Raw genomic sequence first — 7,249 nt, forward strand, 5'->3', positions numbered from 1 at the left:
TTCCTCAGCAGCATGAAAAACATTTCAAGAGGGATTGTTCATGCTGGTTAAAAGATACAGCAATGATAATTATGATTTGCCATTATACTTTTAAACAAATTTATTTTTACTGTGTCCCCATAGTTTACATACGCTCTTTATTTTCTTAAGGGTGTACAGTCTTCTGTTGGATGGAATGCATTTAGGCACAGAGAAATGTCACAGGGTGAACTGCAGCTAGTGGCATGGCTCTGAAGGAATTCAGCTCCTGCCCAACCCCACAAACATCCACTGAAGCTCACTTGGCCTCTTCATGGTCTCCTGAGTGAAAATGGGCAACAAGGAACACATTAAGAAAGAGACCAGGACAGGTGGACAGCACACAGTCTTGAGAAAGCCAATGACAAAAGCAGCACCTGCTTTTCGTGGCTCCTCAGTTATGTTCTCTGAAGCCATCTGGAACATTTTTCTTTGGTGCACTGTTCTCTGTGCTGACCTTTTCCCTTCATACCTCCCAGTTGTATGCCAGGACCAAAATGGACAACTGCTGTGCCTCTGGTCTACATCAGAGCACATCGGTCTGAACAATTTCCAACCTCTTTTGAGCATACTTAGCAGGATAGTGCTATGTAGTACAGATCACATCCATTTTCCATGAAGGTAGACCCTTAAGAGGATCAGAAGTTAGGAGGAATGCATAACACTGCTATTGTCTCACCAAGTTTGGCCACAGTGGAGCTTATTTTTCCAGGGCTCTGCAACAAGGACCAAGAGATCATGAGTGAACCCCACGCATCACATGGAATAAGAGCAAAACTCTCTCTCATGGTTGCCATCAAACATGTGAAGCAGGTTTCGAAGTGAAAAGGTGAAGAAACAAAGCACCCATAATTTGTTATATTTGGGAAACAACAAGTCTCATGTATTTAAGCCAATCATAACTGCAGGGTTTTGGACTTGAAACTTGATTCACACTTCATGTAGACTTGCAGTTGGGAGCAACAGAACGCTTGCACTGTGGGAAAGGAGCCTTGTGATAAGACCTATTTTTTAAAAAGTTCCTTTTCAGAATATAAGTATTATTTAATTCAAAGCCCTTTCTGGAACTGGCACAGTTGCATGATTTTCTTTTAAAAATCTCTACAGCATAGCCATGCTTAACTTTTCACAGCAGGATGTAAAGAAAGAGAAAATACTGAAGAAACCCTACGGTCAGGTATAGCTTGTAAGAAAGTCAGTATAGCACAGAGTTCACAACCTCAAAATTTAACCTTTATTGTCACAAATGGCCCAATCAGATTTCTCCTTTATTTCGCAACCTCTGCATACACTTCAAAGCAGCATGACAGTGATTGTCTCTGCCCACAGCTACAGTAAGGGTGGTGGTATTTACTTTCCTACAAACTACCTAACTAGCTAGTCCTAACAACATAACCCTCATCCACCCTGCAGTAAGTTCAGCATGTCTGGGGACACCACATAGTATTAAACATTTGGAGAGAGGCTACAGAGTGCCTATGGGTCAATTTTAAAGTCTTACAAGAAATTATGACAGACTAAGGCCTTAAAATAGCTACTAACGAATAAATTGCCATCCACCCCATCATTAAAGTGCATAATAGTGCAGAGATCCACTTCTCAAAGTAAGCAAATGAAGTTTCTAGTCTGTTTTCCAGAGTTCCTGGTACTCAGGACTTACAAGATGTCTCTTTTCACTGAGTGGAAGCTCCACTTCCCAGGCTCTTAGACCCCATTAACTAAGCTCTTTTACCAGGGCTCAAGGAAACACATGCTCTGCTGAATCTCAAAAGCCCTTGCAAAAACAAAAGAAAGCTAGATGTCCTTCCAGGTAAAAGTGATTAATTGCTTCCTACAGTCTTGTTACAGAAGATACACATATCCTAAACCAGGTATTATTCAAGGAATGACATGAACATTGTGTATGTTAACATGCCACATATACCTGGCACACCAGAGGAAATTGGGGATGGGATTTTATGCTCACTCCTTAGGCTATTACGGTTCTCACCTTTATCAATTCAGAGACACAAAACCAAAATAAGTTTCCTCTTTTATCTTTCTAAATATTAGTTCTCCAGACTGTTTGTTCAGGAAAGCATTTTCTTTGGGAGACAAAGACGGATCAATTTTTTACTCCATGCTATACTGAACACTACCATTTTTCAGGTTGTTCTCCTCCATGTAAATGACAGTACTTTTTAACTGCCTCAGTAGTTTAAAAGTGGTTTCAGTTCAGAGTTTCTTATCTGTAACATTCTTGTATATCTGAAAAAGCTAAGTTTGTTTTTAGAAGACAACAAATTTAACTTACAAATAATTTAACTTACAAAGTTTCCTCTGGCCTGCTCCTTAGTGATGCAGGAACATATCTGATCTCCTGAGCCAGGGTTGATGTTATAACTGTATTTTTTGCACATCCCTGAGGGAAAAAAAACCAACAATTAGTTGAACTCGTAGGGGCCACCACACACAGCAAGAATGAATGCATTTGCAGAAAAGCAGGACTGAACTACTTCTTCAGCAAGTTTGCTAAGGTTGTGGAACAAGCCATGCAGAGAAGACAGGCCAGTATCTACACAAGGTCGGAGTGTAGCCCTACAATCACAAGGCAGCCTTGCTAATCACCACAGTGGTAACACAACCATCCTAGCATACCTTTCTACAGCCTCTGAGCTCAACACCTACACCTGTGCAAGGGTGGTGCTTAGCTAATTCAGCTTCTTGAGAGCCAAAAAGCATCCGTTAAAGAAATCCTTCTTTCTTCAGTGCAGATAAAACCCATTACATTAATTTGTCCAGTTCAGTAGCAGCTTCTATCACACCATTTCCACCAAATTTAGTGCTACTCTCTTACATACAGACTAATTCTCTCCCAGCCCCTTGCTAAAACAGGGATAAGAAAACTTACTTTTCAATTTGCCTGGACTAATAGGTACAGCTTCTGGTCTCTGTGTCTAACATAATTAGCACAAAGCATGGGAATGAGTTCATACCACAAGCTGAAACCAAGACCTCTCAAACTCCTGTCACAACACCAACTCTGAATTGGTGAGAATGTTTTCAGTTAATGGCTGAGTTAGGCTGGATTTCAGCTGAAGATCTGTGGAGGAAATGCTGAGTAGCTTGTTAGAGCTACTGTATCCAAACCCTCAATGATGGTTAATTGAAATTAAACATATGTATTTTGCACATAAAAAATCTATGTTAGAAGAGCAGAAAAGCTATAGAATTTAGGATTAGGAAACCCTAACATCAAAGTTACTTGGCACTTATAAAGAAAAAAACAGTAGTTCATGAAGGCTGATCTCAGTGTTATCTTTATTGTTTGAGTTCTATCAAACCATCAGCTTTCTATCTATGACAAACCAGAGTTCTATCAATGGAGCAGCTTTCTCCCAAAGGCCAAACAAATAATGAACAGGAAGCCTGAAACTGTAAGCATCAATACTGCTTGAATAGGGACACTTTAAAATACTATTGGAAGTGCGTATGCCACCATGTAGGAAGCCCCTCATTTTGATTCTGATATAATTAAAAATACCTTTTAATAAAAATGTTTATAAAAATATATTTTCATCCTATACAAATACGATACTGATTACACATACAGGGAGTAGCCTTGTTCTGGGAAGATGATGCCATACTTGCACAGCCCTATTTCACACAATACTTTCAACCTTCAGCAACACTAGAAGTATATTAAGATTTGCCGTTTTCAGCAAATGCCTTTATGTGCCTTTTATATTCATAACCTGCTGCTCTGATCTATGTTACTTGAAAGTTAAGTGCATTTTTAATGGTCTGCAGCTGATTTATGTAGCTCTGATCAAAAGACAAACTTTGCTGAAAATTTGAATTCTTCATAGCCATGCTGCAGAAGTTTTATCCTGTGCCACACGCTGAAGTGAATACAGACTGACAAACATCTGAGTAGCTGAAGTTTCCTTCTTAGGTACCAGACTTAAATTCTCCCTACAGAGGAAACCAGGACTTTAGTCTGTAACTTCCAGTCTTCACTGGGAATGCTCCCTGAAACAGATTTTTAAATAATTTACTGAGCAACTCGTACAGTCTTGCTGCAAATCACTAGTGCCACATGCTGAAAACTGCTGACAGCTATCCAACTAACAAAGACATGCTGGCACAGGTTTCAGGACAATATACTAGACTGGCAACCCTTTTAAAACTGGTATTTTGAAGTTTCACGTTAAAAGACCTGAGGAAAAACAGAATCTCATCCCATGGTGAGAAAGCACCTGCCACCACAATCTTCAGGCCTGCCAAGTCATGTTCTCAGCTCACGAGACTCACACACCTGACATCCATGTCCTTCTCCCTGCCAATACCCAGCTATCACTGGACCTCACACACAAATCTTGGAGGTCTCTGGCATCTCTCTGGTCCTCTAAGTCACATGCTGAAGGATGTGGCTCTCCTGGTAGCAGTGTTCCTATATGCCATGTGGTCAGAAAGCAAGAGTGCAATTGTGGTGCCCTGCCAGGATGGAGGAACGAGAGCTAGTTACCAGGGGCCCATGCCCTCAGGAGGCTCACTTGAAAGCACACACATCAGCTGCACCCCATCTCTTGCTGTCACATCATGTTGCACCCACATGACTAAACCTGTGTGACCCCATGCAAAGGCACACTAAGGAGAGTCACATATCAAGGGAGAAGTAAGCTGAGAGCTCTGCGTCTTATTCCAGCTTACCCTGCACTATAATGCCAACATTAAAAAGTTGGACTAAGAACATGCAGGTCCCCTGATGGGCAGACGTGCTAAATTGGCACCTGGGTTCTTCTTGAAAGAAGACAGCATACAAGCTTTAAATAACCTACCCAGAAACCAAACCTCTGGGCTATTCATATCAGATATGAATAGTTGGACACACTCTGTGACACAGGCTGAAAGTCTAAAAAGGGATAAAGTGCTTTGTGAGAGGGGTCAGTGCTGTGTCAAACTTCTGGTCAGATCCTGCAGCTTGGCTTTACAGACAGTATCACCATCACATGTAGCAGGACAGAGGAATACACATAACCATAGCTCTTTTAACAGGAGTCTTTACTATCCAAATACATAGACAGCCATCTGGCAGAAATCACCTTCAGGGCTTGTACATGGTGTTTACCAGCTGTCAGAGGACCTCTTCTGAATGACTAATCAGCCAAGAGGAACACACCTATAAGCAGTTCTTCCACTTCAGATTTGTACCTTGGATATAAAAAAATTATTTAAAGAACAAGTACATGCCAATGGCACAGGAAAAGCTCTGAGAAAAATTAGGACATTTGCATCCAAGGGCTGCATTAACAGGTAGTTTTCCACATGAAGTCCAGCACACCTAGACCTGGTGGAGAACACTCTTCCACAGCAACAAATGCTCCTGCAGACATAATAGGAATAATGATGCCCTAGCTCAGTAATATACATAGAAGGTTTTAGGTGACTTGTTTGACAGAAAAAAAGGTATGCAATGGGATTTTTTTTCTCAGTTCCTTTAAAAATTCTTTTACTTGCAGTGGGAATGAAAGACATATATAAATTCTAAAAAAAGGATAATTCCTTTTATATGGTTCTTCTGACCTCAGTATACTTGTACAGCCCTCATGTCTGGAGAACAAGTACTCCTCAGATGAACAACAGGAATATTAAGTTTGACCAAAACTAAAACAAATTTTATTTTAAACTGTCATACCCACAGAGCTTCACTTAAATGCTTTTTCTTCAGTTAACCTACAACTCCCTTATTTACTAACTGTGTATCTTGCAAGGCCATGGACTTTTTTTTTTAAGCAAGATAATGCTTTAAATTATGTTCACTGTAGTAAACATGTTAGATATTGTTCCCAACAAAGCAGGCACTGAAGTGAATACACATTCTTTCCAGCGGTAGCAATGACCTAACAACACTGGAAATCATAAAAAAAACCCAACACGTAAATGGGTGACTCAAAAGACACTTCAACCAAATCAATTTGTAACAAAGCCCAAGTGTCATGGAGTCCTCAGGTCAGGGCAGTAAGACATTGTATGGAAGCCCACTGACTTGGTATCTTTACATCATGTTGGCAACACTTCCAGAGTGGTGGATATTGCTGGTGCTGGGTATGACAGGGGGATACCATGTTTTTCAGTGTAACATACATATCTCTAGCAGTTTGGAGTCTCAAAGGAATAAGTTTACCACTAACCACACAATATGAGAATAGAGGAGCTACTAATTTGGGAGAATTTACACCCAATAACATACAGCAAACCGTATTCCTCTCCTGAACCATTAATACAAAAGGTCAGGAAGGACAGAGAGGCCAATTACTAGTATAGGAGATGACTGTAACAAAGAAAAAGCATCACCATTAAGAGGGGGGAAATCAGAATTAGAGACTAACCCTATGACTATACCCACACAAGGAATGGAGGTGCAGGGACCAGACTGTGCTGGGAAGGGATACATCACTTACACCGCTGTCACTTAAGCCTGGCCATGCTGTGTCTTTGTTAAGTCCCGTTAGGCTGCTGCAAGAAAAGCACAATCCCAAACTGGAAACAACATCTAGAAGGTGGCCATGAATGCATTTGCACTCTCTGCCCTCCTGCAGTATATATTTCTACTCTGTTTCCTGCAAACACATGCCAAAAAAAAAAAAAAAAAGAAAAAAGAAAAAAAGGGTTTTTAATGTCCCATTTTTTACAACCACCCTTCTTTCCCCAAAAAACAGTATGAAAAAATGTCAGTCTTTGCTGCTGTTTGAGGCATTTCCTGATCCCAGGAACTGACACTCGAAACCCAGACAAAGTTTGCCTTTCTGTGGCTTACGGCAGGATCTACCATCTTTCAGCTCCCTTATCACTTTACCCTGTGCGTGGGTGGTAGGATATGTCCTGCCAGATCTTCCTGCTGCAACAAAGCCACCGAGACTGTAAACTGGGTGACCAGGCATCCCTGTGAATGAAAATCTCCCCGTCAGCCTCCTGTCGGTTAACAGACCAAGGTGGTGGGCTCACCCTGGAGCCTCCACCAGACCAAGGAGGGCACTCCCTGGGAGGTTCTACCTGATGGGACCTCGCAGGCATGCCCAAATCTCACCTCTGGGCATGCAGATTCAGTAATTCCTACCAAACTCTGTTTTACTTCTTTCCTCTCAACTGCCCCTGCATGGTCCTCTCCTGCCTACTCTGGTACGAGATCAGACTCCCAAACGAAAAATAGTACAAGTTTTCGGGCTGCAACTGGTTTTGTAAGGCGGGT

Source organism: Falco punctatus, assembly GCF_963210335.1.
Source record: "Falco punctatus genome assembly, chromosome: 8".
NCBI classification, from domain to species: Eukaryota; Metazoa; Chordata; class Aves; order Falconiformes; family Falconidae; genus Falco; species Falco punctatus.